Source organism: Malaclemys terrapin, chromosome 1 (genome assembly GCF_027887155.1).
Source record: "Malaclemys terrapin pileata isolate rMalTer1 chromosome 1, rMalTer1.hap1, whole genome shotgun sequence".
Taxonomy (NCBI): domain Eukaryota; kingdom Metazoa; phylum Chordata; order Testudines; family Emydidae; genus Malaclemys; species Malaclemys terrapin.
The window spans coordinates 28,221,786-28,240,909 of record NC_071505.1 but is presented as its reverse complement, the minus strand read 5'-3'; the positions used below and the strand labels follow the sequence as shown (position 1 = coordinate 28,240,909).

Sequence of the window (19,124 nt, the reverse complement as noted above, 5' to 3'; positions counted from 1 at the left end):
CCGGTCAAGTCTCTCTTCTTTCTAGAAGAAATAACCCAAGCCCTCTGTTGTGCTAATCTAATGGCAGCCCCCTGTGAGCAATTGGGTATGTAGAGGTAATCTGGAAACTGGATAAGGGTAATGAAAATTTAACAGTCCCTAGTGTAGTGTTAATCACAGTTCATTGATATCCTAATACATTTCTTTTTGGTGTAGTACTATACCACATTCCCAAGCATGGGTCCCACAAGTTTCTTCCTGCCAGTGTATAATTCTTTGTTTCTTCACCAGGGTCAGTTCTTAATGTCTCTTGTAGTCAGGAATCCCTGGACTTTGTGGTTTCAATGAAGCAAGTGTTCCTTCTTCTCTTTTCCTGAAACAGTGTGGTTTAGCATCATACAGGGGAGAGGTTACTAGCACATCACCCTGTAATGGTTTTGCTTCTTCTAGAAAAATCCAGAGGCACAGTAGGTCTGTCAGTGGACAAGGGAGAGGTTACTAGCACTTCACCTTGTCTTTTTTTTTTTTTTCTTTCTTTCTTTTTCCTGCTGTCCAGAAGACACAGCAGAGCTAGAAGGAGAAATAGGCTTATCATCAGTCGGAGAGTCCTCCCGAGGTGGAGGGGTCTTTTTACAGTGAGAAGCATGGGTCCAGGCAGGTAGTCCTTGGCACTTCACAGTGGTGGTGGTGGTTAACAGGACTTGGAAAGGGCCTTTCCAGTGTGGAGCCAAAGCAGTCTTTCGTTGATAGACTTTACGTAGACTCAGTCTCCTTGTTTCAATGAATGGCAGGGCTGCTAGGGTCTTTGGGTAGCACTTCTTTTATCTGTGAGAAAAGAAACTTAACACATTTCATTAATGCCTGGCAGTGTTTTGCAGATCTCATAGTTGCTTCGGCACATTCAGGCCCCCCTTTTCTTGGCTATCAGCCAAGTCTTAGCTGTGGGCAGTGTCCTTGGATGGTGCCAGCATCTTATCTTTGGACTGAGCTTGCTAGCTATTTTTTCTCAGTTAACTCATTCTGTTCTTTTTCCTTCTCCCCTTCTTGGCTTCTTTTAACCTACAAAGGAAACTTCCACTCTTCACTTATACACCTTTTCCCAACAATGAACACATACACATTGCCATTATACAGTACATTAGTCTTATTATTCAATGTATGCCATGTACACCCTTCCAGTAAAATAACTTTATTACAGAGCTTTGGACCAACAAACCAGGACAAGCACACCCACTTTTGAGGAGTCCACTCAGTACAACCTCAGGTGTCCAATAGCTTTCCTCCCTCCCCAGCCCTCTGGCTAGAAATCTGAGGTAGCCAGAAGGATCCCATGGGCAATATGGGGAGTGGGTTAACCTTCCATGTCCTTGCTTCCAAAGACTGTTGGTATGCAAATTTTAACAACAATTTTTTTCAATTAAAAAAAAATCTGGCCAATGAAGTTTTTTTTTCTTACTTAAGCAACTGTATTACACTTTAGTATATCACATTTTCCTGATTTATCCAAACACTTTTTGTATTCCAAGTTGAATAAAACAAGTATCTGCTTTTTTTGATTTAACCCTTCTATTTAATTTTGAACTAGACTGTCTTATGAAAATATTAAACCCAACAATTCTGGCCACAAGACAAACACCACAAGACAGGACAAAGAACACAAAAATAATTCCTATTGTACCAGTAAATGCATGGTACATTGAATGCTGTTCAGCTGGCATCCGTTTTCTCTGATGATCTGAAAGACAAAAGAACAGAGGTCTACCCCTTCTGGGTAGTCAGTCATTGCTTAAAATATTTCCTTTATATACACACATACTCTTGTTGATTTTAGACAAAACAGAGGAATTACCCCATATTTCTTTGTATTTGTTTCATAGGCAGCCCAGGTTTCAGTGGCTTCTACCTTATTAGTTAGAAAATTGCATTAATACAGATGCTTTCTGGCTTGCTTCCAGATCCAAAGCTATCCACAGCTTAAAAATTCTTATGTAAAAAGTCACAATTAACTTTCCCAGACTTTTGATTGCCTTTTACTTCTAACTCCTGCTTTCAAACACCCAGTGATCTGAAAAAGACAACACAACCTATATTGGTAGGTTTGCATTTCTTTTACCTCTGCTACAATATACACTGCACATGTTCTGGGGAAAATGCACATCCTATCCACAATTCAATTTCCACAACACTAGCCACATCAATTTCTACACAAGGTGTAACTGTTTCTTTTGTGCTTACAAAATCTCCATGCACCCCTAGTAAAGTGACAGTTCGACCACACAGAGCCAGGGGCACTGTCCTTCTCTCTCTTTTTACCAGATCTTTTATCTGCTATTTTGTTACCCAAAAACAAATTCAAATCTTTATTCTTTCCTGAACACCGGGTAAAGGCCATTTACTTAACATATAATCCAAAGGGCTATCCTTAGAGAGTTTTACCAGAGACCCACCCATCTGCCTGCTGACACTCTAACAGAGAATTACACAGAGAACAGAGGGAATTATGGCCTAATAGGATCCTATTACAGGAATTTCTACTAATACTGACCGCTACAGGGGACGGGACAGAAGGATCCCAATTCAACCTCAGAGCTTCATTGCACGCGATGGCTTCCACTCTGAGGAATTACGAATGAGAGGCTCAGTTCCATCCACACACCTAACACCTAAATGTATAAGACAGAAATTCATTAACCGGAGTCGCCATTAACTGTCACCAAAATATCGGGTCCACCTAGCTGAGAGCCAATAACAGCCAGACAGGGATAAGGAAGAGTTGCTTTATTCTGCAGAAGAAAGGAGAGCCTTGCACCTTGGTACAAAGACTCTGTCTTACACACATTTTACCATTTCAATTATTATCCTGGGGATTTGAAATCCCCATGCTTATAATTACTTACTCCTTTCCTTCCACTATGCCCTCAAAGTTTCCAACCTGTTCTCCAATCTCTCTATCTATTGCCTGCCCGCTTGGGCCCGATCCTGCTTTTCTCGCTGAACCGTCCCTTCCATGGGCACCAGCTTTTTCACTACCAATTTAGATAGGAGGGTGGGCTTCTTAACTAGCCCCCACCCTTCCTGGTCTCTTCTCTTTATCTTCTTACTCACAAGGCTACCCAAGTCCTCCCCCGTGAGGCTTGCCACTTGGGCAAAACGCATTGCCCATTGGCATTTAACTATTCAATTTTCTCTTGTGGCAAACACACTGCTCTTACAGCATATGCAAACACAAATGGTTAAATTCTGACAAGTCCCTGAAGGACCGGTACTTGCTTAGCCAGTGCTTCCTTTTCTGCCTGGAAGTCCTGTCTCAAGGCTTGCAACTTGCCCTGGGCGTAGGTTTGAGTTGCTGCCTGGTTCATGATCTATGCTCTTAATTGCTCAATTCTAGTTATCAAGTACACAACTCTTCCCTTTTCTCCAACTTCTCTGTTGCCCAGTCCTGCTACGACTGGGGTAGATCCACCTGACACCCTTCCCGGTCAGCCGGGGTGGAAAGAGGAATGCTAAATCCCTCTCCGGTTCTCAGACTTACTGCGGCTGAGAGTAGACACACTTTCATACTCACACACGTACGTCCAGACTGGCCACGTCTGTGTATAACGTTCAGAGAAGGTGCTGTGCAATCTCCAACTTGCTTCCTGTCTTGGGAGGGCAGTTCTTTTACACCCTGAGGTCTCCTGGGGCGTCTTTTCAGTGATTCCAGTCCAGGCCGGCTGCCTGTGGCTTCTTCAGCTTCCCCAAACCACGCCAGCTCCAGGGTCGCAAAGGCAGACTGTTGGATCTCACTGGACAGTTAAGCTTTGCAAATGTAATCTCAGCACTTTAACTTGTATTGCCTTTGGTTTGACTATGTCTATATTTTTTCACAGTCAGCTGGGGCCGAAAGCAGTTTTTCTTTATACTTAGTCTGGTCTGCATTGATTCTTGACCTTGAACGCAGATTAACTTTCTCTTTATCTCTGGACCAAGCTGAATTTCAAATTAACCCGTTCCTTTCCTCAATAGACAAATTGCTCCCATTTGTGTCAGAGGCTTTTTTTTTGATTAAAAGCTCCTCTGAGATGTATGATCTTATCTAGATTGAAGGTACCTTCTAGTGGGCATTGTTTAGATGAATTTTCACGCGTGTAATGATTCCAATTCTCTAAATACCTGCAGGTTTTAGTACCATAATGTACGTACATGAAATAAGCTGGGGTACCCTTAGTGGGTGAGAGGGAATCCTTAGACTGTCCCCCACCCATTTTCCAATCACACACACAGGGAGGAGGATGCCCTGTCCGCGCTAGCGGCACATAAACTAAGGATCTCTCCCTACAGGGTATTCACACAGGAGAGACTAACGAGGATGGCCACGACCCTCCTACACCTCCCTTCAGCAAAGAGCGTCGGCTAGTCTCAGAGAGACGGCGCCGCTTACTCTGTTGCATCCAGTGAGATGATCAGACTGTCAGTGGCTCACACGGAGAGGAAAAGGGGAGGGAAGATGGGTTCACACACTCCTAGACCCAGGTAGCCTCCTCGCCGGACGATGCCAGGACGAGTTAGCCCACCGTGGGTCGGATCTCCTAAAAGATCCTCTAGTTACCGGGCTTGCATTAGAGTAGTTCTGGTCACGAGCCAAAAGACTTCGCAGAGTACTCTGGGCGTCTTCCGGTAACACTCAATTCACACTGGTGTACACACACACACAGACCACACACACACCAAGGCCTTATACCAGGTACTACTCCTGAGTACCTCCAGGTACTATTCCCAAGTACCTCGATGCATCACTTGAGGCGGTAAAAACCCCTCTTGAGGCGGTAACAACCCCTCAACACAGGTGCAAACCTTATGCACCTAGCATATGCATACAGGGGGCGGCAAACAATTCCCCTATTACGCCGCTCAGCATCTGACCTTGCTGCACAGTCAATAAGTTCGGATGGCGTGAGCCCAACAGGGGCAGACGGCCCCACGGACAGTCCTCCTCCGACACCCCAATAGAGATTTCAAAAGGTCTCCTACCTCTATTGTGGCGCCATGGGGTTCGAAGGGGAACGATCCGTAGCAGCTGCCGGTGCCTCTGCGGGCGTTGCCATCCCGGACGAGCCCCCAAATTGTCGGAGAAAAACTGAGTTCTCACTATTTGTTTAGGTATAGCAAGTCAGATGTTTTATTAACTCTCACATGTGCAGAGGGAGAGAGGTAAACAGGTCTCTCACTGATAACTAATTACAGCAAGCATTTATACCTTTCATTACAAAAATAATGAGGGACAGCAGCATTTTTGTTTATACATAGGCCATCTTGATATCTCATTTCCTCAGTTGTTTTGACTCTTGCCAACATACAATTATTTTCTATACCTTATCTACCCAAGGTCTTCTACACTTTATCTATGCTGAGGTCATCATAACTTCTTACACAGCTCTTTCTCACCCGCCTCACACAATCCTCGCTTCTACAAATCTCGCGTTATCAGGGTTACAGTTAGCCTGACTCTTGCTAACAAACGTCATGCATTACAGTTCCCTTCTGTCAGTTCTTTTCTCTGCTTCCACATTTTCCTGCCTCTTTCAAATCTTTCCCCTTCCTTCAAAATTAATATTCTGCTGCTCATAGAGTGAGAGTGGTGAACTTTGAGGTTCATGGCCCCACTAATGTCTGTGCCTAATCGGGTAAAGAATGTGAGCAAAGCCAAGCAGCAAAAATTAAGATGTTTGTACATCAATTCGAGGAGCCTAGGTAACAAAATGGAGGAGCTAGAGTTACTGCTGCAGGAAGTGAAACCAGATATTATAGGGATATTATAGGGATAACAGAAACATGGTGGAATAGTAGTCATGACTGGAATACAGGTATTGAAGAGTATGTGCTGTTTAGGAAAGATAGAAATAAAAGCAAATAAAGGCAAAGGTGGTAGAGTAGCATTGTATATAGACTGTAAAGAAATAAGAAGTGATGGAATGGATAAGACAGAGTCTGTCTGGGCAAAAATCACATTGGGGAAGAAAGCTACTAGAGCCTCCCCTGGGATAATGCTTGGGGTGTGCTATAGACCACTGGGATGTGATTCGGATATGAATAGAGACCTCTTTAATGTTTTTAATGAAGTAAATACTAATGGGAATTGTGTGATCATGGGAGACTTTAACTTCCCAGATATAGACTGGAGGACAAGTGCTAGTAATAATAATAGGGCTCAGATTTTCCTGGATAAGATAGCTGATGGATTCCTTCACCACGTAGTTGCTCAACCAACAAGAGGGGATGCCATTTTAGATTTGGTTTTGGTGAGAATTGAAGACCTCATAGAAGAAATAGTTGTAGGGGACAACCTTGGTTCGAGCGATCATGAGCTAATTCAGTTCAAAGTAAATGGAAGGATAAACAAAAATAGATCTGTGACTAGGGTTTTTGATTTCAAAAGGGCTAACTTAAAAAAATTAAGGAAATTAGTTAGGGAAGTGGATTGGACTGAAGAACTTGCGGAGGGGGTCTGGAATACTTCAAGTCAGAATTGCAGAAACTATCAGAAGCCTGCATCCCAAGAAAGGGGAAAAAATTCATAGGCAGGTGGTGTAGACCAAGCTGGATGAGCATCTCAGAGAGATAAGAAAAAGCAGAAATTCTACAAGGAGTGGAAAATGGGAGGGATCAGCAAGGAAAGCTATCTTATTGAGGTCAGAATATGTAGGGATAAAGTGAGAAAGGCCAAAAGCCATGTAGAGTTGGACCTTGCAAAGGGAATTAAATCCAATAGTAAAAGGTTCTATAGCCGTATAAATAAGAAGAAAACAAAGAAAGAAGAAATGGGACCGCTAAACACTGAGGATGGAGTGGAGGTTAAGGATAATTTAGGCATGGCCCAATATCTAAACAAATACTTTGCCTCAGTCTTTAATGAGGAGCTTAGGGATAATGGCAGGATGACAAATGGGAATGAGGATATGGAGGTAGATATTACCACATCCAAGGTAGAAGCCAAACTCGAACAGCTTAATGGGACTAAATCGGGGGCCAGATAATCTTCATCCAAGAATATTAAAAGAACTGGCACATGAAATTGCAAGCCCATTAGCAAGACTTTTTAATGAATCTGTAAACTCAGGGGTTGTACCGTATGACTGGAGAATTGCTAACATAGTTCCTATTTTTAAGAAAGGGAAAAAAAGTGATCCGGGTAACTACAGGCCTGTCAGTTTGACATCTGTAGTATGCAAGGTCTTGGAAAAATTTTTGAAGGAGAAGCTAGTAATGAGTCTCCTTTGAGAAGCCATGTAATGCCAGGAGTGGTTGCACATGGCCACCGCACGAAGAGAAAAGCTCTCTCAGAATCTTGCGCAAACTCTGTGGGTAGTCACCTTTACAAAAATCACTTTGAGGCCCAGACCTGCTCCTGCTGAAGTCAAAGTGGGCATATATACACTGCATCTGGGAGCAAGCCTGGGTCCTTAGATTCTCGTTAATGGGGCACATTCTAGCACTTTAAAAATAGCTGTTGTAGATGTTGCAGTTTGGGCTGGAGCTCAGGATCTGTAGTCAGGGGACAGGCTTGAGAGTGTGAGCCACAACCTCTGTACAGCTATTTTTAGAGCCCAGCTAGCACAAATCTGTGGACCTAGGCTGGGAGGCTTATTTCCAGATGCAGTGTAGCTGTACCCTGGGGTGTCTGCCAGTGATATTCATGGGAGAGGAATTGGTCCCAAAGCTTCAGCAGGCCAACAGCTGCAGAGACAGATGTGGGTTGCATAGGGTCCATAGAAAATTGCTCATCTGTTGTTTTGTAACTTTGTTTTTAGTTGCCAATTCCATATTCCGTGATATTGTTGTGGAGATTTTGGTTTATTTTTCTCTTCTGTGTGTTTATTTGTAACTTTATATGTTGTCAAAAATAAATTGTAAAAGAAATTGCTGAGAACAGTCAGAGCTCAATAGTGATGTGAGACACTGAAGAAACAGAATTAATCATCACCACTTGAACGTTTAAAACTCTAAAAGTTGCCTTTTAGAAATGTACCCAGCTGATGTAAATTAATGTTAATCTCTGGTACAGAGTCTTGGCTAATGCACCAGTTGAATGAATAACTAAATAGAAAGAAATGCAGTTTTAATTCCAGTGAACATGCTGTTTTTATTGCTTGCTTGTGAAGTTGGCAGCAATGTTTCTTCAGGGTAGTTTTATTGGTTATTGACTTAGTGAAATGATTAAAGTGGTTTGAAACAAGTGTAAATTTAGTTGTTAATTGTAATTTGAAAGAAGTGTGAATTTATTTGTTATGGTTTGGTCTGTTTTTGAATTTTACTGCCAGCAGAATAATGAAGGACATTGTCAAAAGATAAACCAAATATTGAATATTCTCACTTAAGTGTATGGCTAGCAGGCCTCATTGACAGGCAGTCCTGCACTCATCAGCGATCAGAACCAGTCTGAAGCTGATCACAGGTCACAGATTCAGTTCTTCTTCGAGTGATTGCTCATGTGTATTCCACTATAGGTGTGCGTGCTCGCCACGTGCACCGGTGCCGGAAGTTTTTCCCTTAGCAGTATCCGTAGTGGGGGAGCACCGCTGCGACCCCTGGAGTGGCGCCGGTATATTGCGCCATAAAGGGGGCTGCGTGCTCCCCCCACCCTCAGTTCCTTCTTGCCGCCAGTGAAGGTAGTTGGAACTTGCTTCAGCCTTGGCTGCAGCGTTATAGCCTTAGTGGTTTCCTGTTTCACTAACTTTCTTTGCTGAACTTTCTTTCGCGAGTGCCTGGCTCGGGGCATGCCCCGTGGCTCAGGCTTCAAGTCGTGCGACTCCTGTCGCAACTTCATGCCCAGAAGCGATCCACACGCTGAGTGTCTTCGCTGTCTGGGCGAGGCTCACATTAGTGAGAAGTGTAAAATTTGCCGCTCCTTCAAGCCGTGAACAAAGAAGGAGCGTGAGATCCGACTCCGAGCTCTCCTAATGGAGTCGGCATTGGCCCCGGCACCAGCGTGTCGAGCTGACCCCGCGCTGGGCACCTCGTCTTCGGCGTGTAGCAAAGCGCCTTTGGTTCACCGTCCTGATTCCGTGCCCGGTACTGCGTCCTCGGGGCGCAGCGAGGCACCGTCGACGAGCCAGCACCGCTCCCCTGCTAAGAAACAAGGGAAGACTCAGTGGCGCCGAGAGAAGGAGAGGGGTGAGGTCAGACCCGAGTTCGGCAGCCCATGATCCCCATCGGGACATAGACCTCCGACTCGCACTGAGCGAAGTAGTCCAGTCCCGTCCGCGTGAGCTTCGCCTGAGGTGCGCATGCCTTCGACGCCGGAGGCAGCTCAGGCCACGTGTGATATCCTAGCACTTCCGGTGCCGGGAGCGCGCTTCCTCAGTCGGGCCACCGATCCCGTGGGAAGCCGCCTTTGGGCGCCCATCAGCCCTCCCCGGAGGTGACGGAAGTCGAGGTACCTTCCTGGATCGAGGTGCCGAGCAGAGCCCCGTGATGCACGTTGACTCTGCGTCCCTGCTCTTCGGTGAGCGGATCCCACTCCTCCGGTCTCGGATGCCGTCGAGGAGGTGACAAGGGGCAGAGCCGTTCCTCCTCCAGCCAGTCTGAGAGGAACAGGTCTCGACGCCGTCGGCACCGACGCTCACACTCAAGCTACCGCCATCACAGAGGCCATGCTCGGGGTGCGTCCTGAGAGTCCCCGGCACCGAAGCGCCGTGGACATAGGCACCGCAGGGAGTCCAGAGACAGCTCCTCGGACATTTACCTCTCGACTTCCTCCAGGTCGAAGTCTCAGGGCAGGTGCCGTCATGATAGGGACCGCTCCAGTCGTTCTTACGGCACCGTGTGCTCCTCCAGGACTTCGGCGTCGGCGCGCAGCCATCTCTCCCCGGGCCGTGCCGGGCTGCGCCGTGCCGCAGGAGCAACAAGCCCTGCCGGCGCCCGATGCGTCTCATTTCCAGGCCGTTCCCTAGCAAGGACAATGGTGCCAGTGGGCACCGTGGCCTCAGGTACCTGCGCAGCCGGGTCCTCGCTCCATGGCGGGAGCCTCTCAGGGCCGCCCTGCGTCACCTCCCCGGCACCGGGATCAGACCGTGGGTGCCGAACCCCTGGCACAGACTCCGGCACTGGACCTGGATATCGAGTCTACGATGCTGTCGATTGCTGAAGGCACCGCACCATCCACCTCTTTGGCGCAGGGTGATTCAGTTGCGGTGCTGCCTCCCTCTTCACAAGAGGACTTCAAAGCACACCAGGAGCTGCTTAGGAGGGTGGCAGCAAACCTCGAGCTCTGGGCCAAGGAGATGGAGGAGCCCCTCCGATACCCTATTCAATGTCCTTGCCTCCTCGGTACCGGGGCGTGTGGCCCTCCCATTCCATCAGGGAGTAGCCAACATCACCACTGGCCTCTGGCAGACCCCGGCCTCTCTTTGCCCCATTTCCAAGAAGGCCGAGAGGAAGTACTTCGTCCCCACAAGGGGTCACGAGTACCTATACACCAACCCAGCTCTGAACTCCTTGGTGGTAGAGTCGGTCCACCACTGTGAGTGGAATGGCCAGTCCGCGCCCACACCAAAAGACAAGGACGCTCGTAGACTGGATACCTTTGGAAAAAAGGTTTATTCGTCCGCAAGTTTCCAGCTTAGAGTGGCCAACCACCAGGCACTGCTGAACCAGTACAAGTTTAACTTCTGGGAATCCCTCCCCAAGTTTGAGCCCCTTCTTCAGGACAAGGACGGAAAGGAGTTTCGGGCTCTGATTGACGAGTGTGCGGCCGCGGCCAAAGCAGCTCTCCAGGTGGCTTCGGATGCAGCGGACACAGCTGCTTGTTCGATGGCTTCCGCAGTCTCCGTGCAACGGGCGTCGTGGCTCTCGCTCTCGGGGCTGTCGGTTGAGTCCCAATCCATAATGCAGGATCTGCCGTTTGATGGCAAGGCCCTATTTGCGGAACAGACAGACACCCATCTGCACGGGATGAAGGACTCCCGCAGCGCCCTGCAGAAGCTAGGCCTCTACGTCCCACCCCCTAAGGACAAGCCCAGGCCTCAAACCTCTGCTCCTCCGGCTCGGGGCAGATACGAACCCCCGCCTAAGCGGCAGAGGGAACAAAGGCATCGGTCCCACTGCCAATCCCGTTCGGCCCCATGGCCTGGGGCCTTGAAGGCCAAACTGCCAGGAAAATGGCGTTTTTGACTCGTTGAGGGGCGTCACCAGGCCTGTTGCCAGTGCACCCCCCACCCAGTTAATAAAGTTGCCTTTTATGAACCGTTTATCGGCCTTCCGACTGCAGTGGTCCTGTATAACGTCGGACCAATGGGTCCTCAGCACCATCTCCCAAGGTTACAGGCTGCAGTTTGTTTTAACCTCTCCCAACTGTCCCCCGTCCGGGCAGCCGGCCGGGATCCCGGAACATGCCCTCCTCCTCCGCCAGGAGGTAGAGCGCCTCCTCTTCCTGGGAGCGGTGGAAAGGGAACTTCGGGAATACCAGGGCAGGGGTTTTTACTCCAGGTATTTCCTCATCCCGAAGGCGAAGGGCGGGTTTCAGCCTATCCTCGACCTGCGGAATCTCAACCAGTTCCTGGTTCGTTGCAAATTCCGCATGATGTCCTTGGCCTCTATTATTCCATCCCTAGACCAGGGGGATTGGTTTACGGCGCTGGACCTCCAGGATGCGTACTTTCACATCCACATTTTTGAGGGTCAAGGCGTTTCCTCCGTTTCCTGGTGGGTCAGGACCACTTCCACTTTACGGTCCTCCCCTTTGGCCTCTCTTCTGTTCCAAGAGTATTTACAAAGTGTATGGCGGTGGTGGCGGCCCACCTCAGAAGGAAAGGGCTGCAGATCTTCCCCTACCTCGACGACTGGCTCCTCAAGGGCCGGTCTTGGTCTCTGGTGCAGCAGCAGATGAGTTTCCTGCTGGACACCTGCGCAGCTCTACGCCTACTGGTAAACGAGGAGAAATCCACGTTAATCCCCGTTCAGCACATAAGCTTTATAGGGGCACTGCTAGATTCCTGGGTGGTCACGGCCTCCCTCCCATGGGACAGATTTGAGACGCTCAAAGCTCTCATCACCTTGGTCATGGCCTTTCTGGTAACCACGGCATAGGTGTGCTTGCAAATCCTAAGCCACATGGCAGCTTGCACCTATGTGGTGTGACATGCCAGGCTTCAGATGAGTCCCCTTCAGCTTTGTCTGGCCTCCTGGTACTCCCAGGCCAGGGACGGCCTGGACAAGGTAGTCACGGTGCCGCCAACGGTGGTGGCACACCTTCAATGGTGGTCTTTCCCAAGCAACATGCTCTGGGGTATTCCCTTCCGAGAGCCCTCTCCCTCACTAGATGTAGTGTCGGATGCCTCGGATCTGGGCTGGGGAGCTCACGTGGGGGACTTCAGGACCCAGGGTATGTGGTCGCCCAGGGAACTGACCCTGCACATAAACGTCAGGGAGCTCAGGGCCGTGCGCCTGGCGTGCGTGGCCTTTTGCCACCACATACAAGGGAAGAGTCCTCACGGAAAACACGACCGCCATGAATTACGTCAACAAGCAGGGGGGCACCCGTTCCCGGGCCTTCTGCCAGGAAGCCCAGCTCCTGTGGGAGTTCTGCATAGCCCACAACATACTCCTGCGGGCCTTTTACCGGCCGGGCAAGAGCAATGCGCTCGCGGACCGCCTGAGCAGGGCTTTCTTCGAACAGCACGAGTGGTCCCTGCACAAGGAGGTGGCCAGGTGGATCTTCCTGCAGTGGGGTACTCCCCAGGTAGACCTGTTCGCCACCACCCAGAATCGCCAGTGTCCCCGATTCTGCTCCAGGGCGGGAGAGGGCGATGGGGCGATGTCAGATGCGTTCCTGCTCCCATGGTCGGGGCCCCTGTTGTATGCCTTCCCGCCCTTACCCTGCCTATTAGGGGGATTACAGAAGGTGAAGTCGGACGGGGCGCAGGTTATCCTCATAGCCCCGGATTGGGCCAGTCAACATTGGTATGGGACCCTACTGCAACTCTTAGCAGCCCCCCCTCGCAGGCTGCCGCTCCGCCCGGACCGCCTCTCGCAGGAGGAAGGTCGTCTCCTCCACCCCAACCTCGCCCCGCTCCACCTGACAGCGTGGCTGCTCCATGGTTGAATGAGGAGGAAGGGAGGTGTTCGGAGGATGTGAGAAGGGTCCTGCTGGAAAGTAGGAAACCCTCCACGCGTCGAACCTACCTGGCTAAGTGGTATAGGTTCTCTATGTGGGTGAGGGATAGAGGTTCCTCTCCCTCTTCCTCATCTATCCAGCTTGTCCTCTATTACCTCCTGTCTCTTAGAATCCAAGGGCTGGTGCCCTCCTCCATCAGGGTGCACCTGGCGGCCATTTTGGCTTTCCACCCCCCGGTGCAGGGCCTGTCTGTGTTTTCTCATCACATGATGGCCCGGTTTCTGAAAGGGTTAGATCGGGCATTCCCTTACGCCAGACCTCCCGGTCCCTCTCTGGGACCTAAACCTGGTACTCTCCCACCTCACAGGGCCTCCCATTAGCCACATGTTCGTGGTCCCACTTGTCGTGGAAGGTGGCGTTCTTAGTAGCTATCACCTCAGCCCGCCAGGTCTCCGAGCTCAGGGCCCTGACCTCTGAACCGCCGTATACGGTCTTCCATAAGGACAAGGTTCAGCTCCGCCCTCACCCCGCCTTTTTGCCAAAGGTTGTCTTGGCTTTTCACATGGATCAGGATATTTTCGTCCCGATCCTCTGTCCTAAGCCCCATTCCTCCAATGACGAACGCCGCCTGCACATGTTAGACGTGCGCAGAGCGCTGGCCTTTTATCTGGACAGAACCAGGCCGTTTAGGAAGTCTCCCCAGCTGTTCATTGCTTCGGCCGAGCGCATGAGGGGACGACCGGTGTCCACCCAGCAGATCTCCCGCTGGATCACCTTGTGCATTTGCACCTGTTACAACCTGGCAGGTGTTCCCCCGCCTCCTATTGTGAAGGCTCATTCGACAAGAGCCCAGGCCTCGTATGCGGCCTATGTGACTCATGTCCCTATTCAGGACATCTGTAGGGCTGCTACACCTCTGTCCACACCTTCTCATCGCACTATGCGATCGTCTCCCAAGCAAGGGATGACGCCGGGTTTGGTAGGGTGGTGCTCCGCCTGGGTAACCTTAAAACTTTAGTCTTAAACTCCTACCTGCCTCCATCAGGTATAGCTTGGAGTCACCTATAGTGGAATACACATAAGCAATCCCTCGAAGAAGAAAGGACAGTTACCTGTTCGTAACTGGCGTTCTTCGAGATGTGTTGCTCAGGTGTATTCCACGTCCCACCCTCCTTCCCCTCTGTCGGAGTTGTCTGGCAAGAAGGAACTGAGGGTGGGGGGAGCATGCAGGCCCCTTTATGGCGCGATATACCGGCGCCACTCCAGGGGTCGTAGCGGTGCTCCCCCAGTACGGATACTGCTAAGGGAAAAACTTCTGGCACCAGTACACATGGCGAGCACACACACCTATAGTGGAATACTCCTGAGCAACACATCTTGAAGAACGCCAGTTACGGAACAGGTAACTGTCCTTTCCTAATGCTCACCCACCCATCGTGTGGCCAGGTATTCTGTAGGGTTACCATTCGTCCGGATTTACCCGGACATGTCCTCCTTTTTGTGCTAAAAATAGCGTCCGGGGGGAATTTGTAAAGCACTCACAATGTCCGGGATTCTGGGAGGGCTGCAGGGAAGTCCCGGGCTGGACTCAGGAGCAGCTGTAGAGGAGCCGGATCCGCCCTGCATTCTGAGCCGGCAGCTCCCTTGCAGCCCAGTCCGGCAGCACTGTGCAGGGCCAGACCGGGTTTTGTTGTGCAGGGCCAGGGACCGGGTTTTGTTGTGCTGGGGAGCTCAGCCACGTGTCCGGCTCGGCTGCACAGAGCCCAACACTCTGTTCTGAGCAGCAGGGTAAGGAGGTCAGGGGGCAGGAAGGTTCTGGAGGTGGCAGTCAAGAAACGGGGGGGGCTTTTTGGGGGGAGTGGAGAAAGTTTTGGGCAGTCAGGGTACAGGTAGGGGGTAGGGTCCTGGGGGGCAGTTGGGGGGGGTCTTAGGAGGGGGCAGTTAGGGGACAAGGAACAGGGAGTCTTAGGTAGGGGGTGGGGTTCTGGAGGGCAGTTAGGAGCAGGGGTCCCAGGAGGGGGCAGTCAGGGGACAAGGAGCAGGGGGGGAGTGTTTGGGAGTTCTGGGGGGGGCTGTCAGGTGGCAGGGGTGGGGAGATGGATCGGAGCAGTCAGGGGACAGGGAGCAGAGGGGTTTAGATGGGTTGGGAGTTCTGGGGGGGGCTGTCAGGGGGTGGGGAGTGGTTGGATGGGGCGTGGGAGTCCCAGGGGTCTGTCTGGGGGTGGGGGTGTGGATAAGGGTTGGGGCAGTCAGGGGACAAGAGGCAGGGAGGCTTAGATAGGGAGTGGAGTCCTGGGGGGCAGTTAGGGGCAGGGGTCCCAGGAGGGGGCAGTCAGGGGACAAGGAACGGGGGGAGGGTTGGGGGTTCTGGGGGGGCGGGAAGTGGGAGGGGCAGGGGCGGGGCTAGGGCGGGGCTCCTCCCGTCCTCTTTTTTTCTTGCTGAAATATGGTAACCCTATATTCTGCCTCTACAGCAGGAGCAGACAGCTACAATTTCTCACTCTGGGCAGAAAAAATAATTTGTAACAAAAGCTTTCCCCCTCCTTTTTAACTGGATTTGTGACTAGCAATGCAGTCTCTCATCCTGCCAGAATACAGTCTCTTTGGGCAACTTCAGTTTTGCTTGAGGAAGCCGTCTGTTGCTTGTTAAGTCTCCTTTCACAATCGGGAGGACAAAATGGTAACCAAACAGGTTAGGATGGAGAACAAAGCTCCTTGCTGTCACTGCAAGCTTGCTGACAAGGCGGGGGAATGTTTAAAATGCCCTGTAGCAAACCATGTTCCAGACTCTCCAGCAGAGCCAGGGCTCCAGTCCACCATCAGTAGAGCATATTGGCTCATCCTTTATGAAGCTTGTGGCTGTTGGACTCAACTGAAACCATTCCATTATCACTGCCACTGCCAAATATTGCTCCCCTGGTAAACACATGCACTCCAGGTCTGTCTGGAGTGGCGAAAGATTCGTGTTATGCTGCAACCACAGAATTAGCAGCAACTCCTCTGAAGTATTGAAAATGAATCTTTTTGGCAATAGGAATGGAAAGTGCTGTTCATCAGCTGGTATCACTTCATGCCCCTTTCAGCAACTTCAGAACTCTCATCGAAATGTCCCATTTGAGTTCTTCTTTCTCCTTCATCTCCTCATCTTGAAGCATCTCAGCAAATATATTAGAAAGATATCACTCAGGATGGAAATGCTGATATTAATTTTGTCTCATATTTCCATGGCAGATTATCAGACTTCAATCATTTTCATCGATACTTTTCTTTAAATGCCCATCTGACACATGTTTTTCAGATTTTTTTCATAAGAACTGGCATTATCAGTATCAGGATCCTTTTGGTTTATACACAGCCTTTAGTGTCTTCACAAAAATGGTGTCTGGTCATTACAAATTTCAGGGAGAAGGGAATTCACCTTTTCCCATATTTGGCTGACATTCTGGTAGAGATGTCCATTCACAGAGGTACTTATTTTTACCACCTCAGTTGCAATATTCACATTAAGGATGCATGGATTCATAAAAATCTTAGGAAAAAGATGTCTATTTTTATTTAAAATGTGAGCTATCTGTATATTCAAGTGTAAGCAAGATAAGGACAAACTGTTCTATAGGAGAAAAGGTTTGAGAACCAGCAACCGAATGTCCATAATGCTTCCAAATTACTCAGAAGTCATTTTGTTGCTTCTGCAGTTGTTGGGAACTGGGGTGTCTTATTTGGGCATAGCTCATTAGGCAAAACTATGTATGCACCCACTTTGTTTTTTCCTGCTTCACATCTGACATCATTCCCAAAGTCTATGACTGGGATTATTGATGTATGCCCACAAAAGCTAAGTCTTCTTTATGTTGGTGACCTTTGCTGCAAGGCATTTATTTTTGTAAGGCACACTGAGATTCTGATGACTGATGCCGGTCTGCTCAAATGGGGGGCATGCTGGAGGAAGATGGTGGTACAGGGAGTTTGGTCTGCACAGTAAGAAAAATGTGTACAGCTCTGGTACAATCTAACTTGGTGTACTCTTGCCTTTTGTTAAGCTTTCAAAATATTTCTTAGGTTGCCTATCTTAGCGACTGAAGGGGAGAGCTATGATTTGCTTCATTAGCAAGCAATGTTGCTGTTCAGTTGGGAAGAGACTGAGATTAACTCTTTGATGATCCACCTAAATGGAATCTCAGACATGAGCGGTTCAATTCAAGAACCACTAAATCCAAGGGAGTGGGTTCTGAACAGTTTTTCCAGAATGACTCTTCCCAGTTTGCTCTCCTTGCAACATCAGAAAAATTAAAATTCATCTGTATGACTTGAAAGGTCCAGATCCAGGACTTTTGGCTACAGCTGCCCCGTCCCGTTGCTGGAAAGATAACCTGCTTTATGCATTCCCGGTGACACCCCGAACTGACAATTCCCTAGAAAATCCAAAAAGACAGGTCTCTTCTGATCCTGGTAACTCCAAATTAGCCTCCTCATCCTTGGGTAGAGCACAATAGTAAAACTAATCAGAGACCTCCCTCAGTATCTAGAAAAAAGGCACTGGGCTTCATCCTTCTCCAAAATCCAGCATCACTGAAATTGTCCACTTGGGTTTTGAAAGGCAGACCTTCAAAAAGTTGACCAATCATGGAAAATGTTACTGCTACTTTTGTCTTCCAAAAATCCTTCTTCTAACTATGCTATTGTGTGGAGGCATTTTTTGGTATAGGGTTAGGCAGCTGGAACTTTCAAAGTGTAAGCTATCAGAAATTTTGTAGTTCTTATCAGATCATATAGATGCTGGGTTCAAAATGGTATACCACAGGTGCTTCTTTATTACCTGGGAACACTCATCAACCTCACCTTTGGCTTCACCTGTCTCCCAGCTGATTTAGTAAATGTAGTTTCCTGTATTCACCCTAGATGTGACCTCTTTTATGTGAACTTTGAATCTGACTTTATAAATGAATCACTTGAGACTCTTCAAGGAGTTTCCATCACTTTTCGGCCAATGAAAGTTGATTTCCTTGGAAAAAATTGTGGGAGAGGTACCTCTCCTCTTAATAAAGTGCTTTGAGATCTAAAGATGAACATCACTATGTAAGTGCTAAGTATTATTGATTATTTAGAAATGCAAGTGCCTACTATTCCTGAGCAATTTTACAAAACACAGCATTTTGTACAATGGTAAAATTGGTAGGGAAAAAGATTTTCCTTTCCCTTCATCCATCAGAGTGCCGCTTTAAAATTATGGAAAAAATACCCTGGCAGTATCATTTGAATGACTTGTTTTTCTCTCTTTACCAGTTTACAATGATATAGATGATCAAAGTCTGTAAATATTTACGTATTCAAAGAGCTGGGAAAAAATGTATTTTGCAAATCAGAATTTGTGTGGACTCATATAGTGACATTTTTAATACATTTTTTAAGTGGAATGTTTCTTTAGGTAATCTTAGGTATTCATTCTATAATAAGAATATATAAAAGGTTCCAGACTGCCCCTGCTATCTTTCTGATAGTCAGAAAGAGGTTTTGCAGCCAGGTAAGGCAGATTTTAAAGAAACAATGGTTTAAAAAAACCACGAGCAGAGAAAACTCTTTTAACAAAGAGCAGGAAATTTCTCTTTGATCATAGGCTACGGGTATCTAATTTTATTTTTGGAAATAAGGAGTGTGGATTGTGGGTTCTGTCCTTCATCTGTGGTTGCAAAGGAGTGTTTCTTCAGCTTCTGAATAGAGAAACTTCTTGACTTGAAATATTCTGTGCAGCTGCAGGTTACATTTTTAAATCACCTGAAAAGATTTATTTTTTCCTAATTTGTTTCCCTTGCAGAGCCACAGCTTGGACCCTTATTTTTTTTAAAAGGGGGGGGGGGAGGGGAAGGTGTGTGTGGGGGGGAAAATGGCATGTAAGTAATGCTAGCCTCTCTGTTTACAGTCTTTATGCAACCTTTGATGCAAGGCGGTGAATTATTACAGAAAAGAACCCTTAATTATTAGTATCTAAATTAGTATCTTTCACTTTAAGCTGATACCATTAACAAAGTTGCTTCTTTATATCATGCATTGAAGAACC

General features: G+C 48.3%; 1 protein-coding gene and 1 long non-coding RNA gene across 2 annotated transcripts in view; one reads left to right on the top strand and one right to left on the bottom strand.

The window, feature by feature from the left end:
• COG5 (component of oligomeric golgi complex 5) overlaps nt 1–19,124 on the top strand; it is a 329,906-nt gene that overhangs the window by 84,025 nt on the left and 226,757 nt on the right. The gene's annotated exons all lie outside the window — the stretch shown is intronic.
• LOC128831876 (uncharacterized) lies at nt 184–4,009 on the bottom strand. Its single transcript, XR_008443863.1, has 2 exons — nt 1,658–4,009; nt 184–804 (listed from the first exon to the last, which is right to left on the bottom strand). It is a non-coding gene; the product is annotated as an uncharacterized LOC128831876 (long non-coding RNA).